This window comes from Tripterygium wilfordii, chromosome 11, assembly GCF_013401445.1.
Source record: "Tripterygium wilfordii isolate XIE 37 chromosome 11, ASM1340144v1, whole genome shotgun sequence".
Classification (NCBI taxonomy): Eukaryota; Viridiplantae; Streptophyta; class Magnoliopsida; order Celastrales; family Celastraceae; genus Tripterygium; species Tripterygium wilfordii.
Genome location: NC_052242.1, coordinates 10,709,652 through 10,713,626, shown reverse-complemented (window position 1 = coordinate 10,713,626; position 3,975 = coordinate 10,709,652).

The window sequence follows — 3,975 nt, the reverse complement described above, 5'->3', positions numbered from 1 at the left end:
GTTTCTGAAGTCAAATTTTATCTCACATAATAAGGTAAGTAGTTAAATGTAATTTGTTCATTTGATTGATATATCTGTGCATGTATTTCACCCAATAAAGTAAGTATCTAAAATTATTTTATTATTTTGTCTCATATAGATGTAAGTGTCTCTTATATATAGAGCAAAACAAACTCCTTTCAAATTACATACTTGAAAGCATAAAGTGATTAGAAAAAATTGAAGATATGACCAAATTCACTGCTAGCATATTTGTTCTCCTCATTTTGTTGGTTGCACTTGGTATGTGAGATAACTTTTTTTTAATATATAGTGAATTACATGATATAATAAATCTTTAAAATAATTTAGCTTGTTAAATTTTTATTGATAATTACTATTTTTTTCCTACCATCAATCACTATATGTGTGAATTTATTTTTCTAACTTTGCAATACGCATTGATAAATTTTGCAGACGAAAAGATAATATCCGCGACCAAAGAAAAATATGCAATTTGGCCGTACGACGACAACGACACTTGCGACAAAAATTGTGAAATTGATTGTAAGCAAAAATACAAAGGCGAAGGGTCTTGTGAAATCGCCCTAAAGCCATTTGTCGAGTGCTTATGCTTCTATAAAGTTTGATATTCGAAAAAATTCCATAAACATGCTACACAGATGCATGTAAGTTTATATGCTTCGAATAAATCAATAAAAAAACTTGGTTTGTGGAAATATATATGTCACATATGACTGAAATATTTATATTCGAGTTTTTTGTTTTATTTATTACATTTCTGATCCTCTAACCCTTTCATGCTAAACATGTTTCGTCGTGATTGATGTCATTACGCTTTTCAACTAAATAGGTCGTGTAGTTAAATTAATGATATGCTTGATTTGTGAAAAAAAATCTTGACAAACTATTTTTAGACTCTCAATAAAATTGTTTTCACACTGCTTTAAACTCTTTAATAACATCATAAAGACGTAACATCGAAATCTACTAGACAAACAACCAAGCATATGCTACTTTGGTGGGTCTTTGCTAATTTGTACTAGTATTGATTCGTACAATTCTGAGTATAAATTGAGTTTGGAATTCCTATAATATTAATGGTTCAAAATCTTACATCAAGACGGATGTTTAATCAGGTTCATAGCAACACCACTCCATGTCCAAACAATACTAAAGGGTGTTGGAAGAAGAATTATTGGAGTGTAGGCTAGGAGGTTTGTCTTTTGGTGGGTCTTTGAATGAGTCTTGTGGTAAATCTTCTATTTAATAAAATTATCATTTTCACTCATTCATATTCCTATCCCAACCTATCTACATGATATGTTATGTCATCAATATTACACTAAGTCAAATGAATAAAACTGAATGAATTTTAGTCGGTGTGAGACTTGTCCTTTGGGTCCTTATTCGAGCCAAATGAAATCGGGTACTAGACCACACCTTTTTGTTGAATAAAAATTCAGGATAATGAAATTTTATTATTGGGCCAAGAGCCAAGATAACTTAAGTAGGTTATGGCCGAAATAATTGACTGGGTCAAAAACCAAGTTATGATCAAATGTCATGTTTGGGACAAGCGCAAACTACCATGTTTCTCAAGCAGTCTCCATTGGACAATGGATCAATGGCAAAATGTGTCGATTCCCGTCATTAGGGTTAATTATCTCAATTGACGTAGTTTGTCCATTTAGGCCAAATATTTGTAAGATTACACGGACAATCAAGCCACTAGCTTGGCTATCGTTTGGGTTAGACTCAATCACCACCTTTCGCCCACGTCATTACTTCTATATTAGAACCACATAGCCACTGACTTGGCTATCATGTCGGTTAGAGAGAGAGTATAGAGAAGCTCACAGCACCCACGTTCCTTATGACTCCAACAATGATTGTAGTGATGCTGGATTGCTCTATGATACCGGCTTTCCATTACAACGTTCCGCTTCATTTTTTCTCTTTTGAGGCAGTGTTTCCATGTTGCTCCATAATTTCAACAATCTCCTTGTCATCTTCGAGTGCTTTTGGGATAGTCAAATCGAGCGACTGCTATCAGAGATTGAGAAAACTATTGTTTCGTGAGAGAGAACAGTAAGATGATTTGCACGTTGTTTTTTAGGTTTTACAAAATTCGAATTTAGCCCCTCAATATTTCAGATTGGATCTTAGATTTAATTGTACCATGAAAAATCGAGATCTCACATAACTAGTAAGGAGAGGTGGGTTGTTACATTTAATATCAAAGTCGAGGCCATAGTACTCATTGCGTGGGATTCGTGAGGACGTGAGCCTTAGTGAGGGGACAAGGGCGAGACTCTAGATCTCAATTCACACAGAGAGAAGGAAAGTAAATAATATAATATCTGAAATTTTGAGACTAATAACAATTAGTTTTTCTAATTTCAGGATAGTATGAGATGGTATTGGGCCTGAGGGGACAAAGTCATGCTGGCCCTATAAGCTGGCACTAGCAGACAAAGCGTTACTAATGTGAGAAGACAAGCTATTTATATTATCTATATACTCACATGCGTGTTAATATTATAATTTTACTTCTTTTTAATGTAATTAAAGTGAATAAGGTATATTAATATTCATATATGAAAAAGCTAATTATACATTGATATGAAAAGAATAAACATTTTATTCATAAAAGATTTCTAATAACAATAATAAATTAATGTATGACATGATTGATAGAGTAAATCTTCCATCAAAATCGAAAATATACTCATTTTGTTATTATATATAAATATATACACAGATGTACATATAGCATGGAGATTTGAAAAAAATCTAAAGGTTTGACATTTTATATATGCATATATATATATATATATATATAGCCAAATTAGGTCTATAAAGTCAAATTTTTTATCACTAATAAGGTAACTAATTTATTGATTTTATCAATTTTATAGAGTGAAAATATGTTTCTGAAGTCAAATTTTATCTCACATAATAAGGTAAGTAGTTAAATGTAATTTGTTCATTTGATTGATATATCTGTGCATGTATTTCACCCAATAAAGTAAGTATCTAAAATTATTTTATTATTTTGTCTCATATAGATGTAAGTGTCTCTTATATATAGAGCAAAACAAACTCCTTTCAAATTACATACTTGAAAGCATAAAGTGATTAGAAAAAATTGAAGATATGACCAAATTCACTGCTAGCATATTTGTTCTCCTCATTTTGTTGGTTGCACTTGGTATGTGAGATAACTTTTTTTTAATATATAGTGAATTACATGATATAATAAATCTTTAAAATAATTTAGCTTGTTAAATTTTTATTGATAATTACTATTTTTTTCCTACCATCAATCACTATATGTGTGAATTTATTTTTCTAACTTTGCAATACGCATTGATAAATTTTGCAGACGAAAAGATAATATCCGCGACCAAAGAAAAATATGCAATTTGGCCGTACGACGACAACGACACTTGCGACAAAAATTGTGAAATTGATTGTAAGCAAAAATACAAAGGCGAAGGGTCTTGTGAAATCGCCCTAAAGCCATTTGTCGAGTGCTTATGCTTCTATAAAGTTTGATATTCGAAAAAATTCCATAAACATGCTACACAGATGCATGTAAGTTTATATGCTTCGAATAAATCAATAAAAAAACTTGGTTTGTGGAAATATATATGTCACATATGACTGAAATATTTATATTCGAGTTTTTTGTTTTATTTATTACATTTCTGATCCTCTAACCCTTTCATGCTAAACATGTTTCGTCGTGATTGATGTCATTACGCTTTTCAACTAAATAGGTCGTGTAGTTAAATTAATGATATGCTTGATTTGTGAAAAAAAATCTTGACAAACTATTTTTAGACTCTCAATAAAATTGTTTTCACACTGCTTTAAACTCTTTAATAACATCATAAAGACGTAACATCGAAATCTACTAGACAAACAACCAAGCATATGCTACTTTGGTGGGTCTTTGCTAATTTGTAC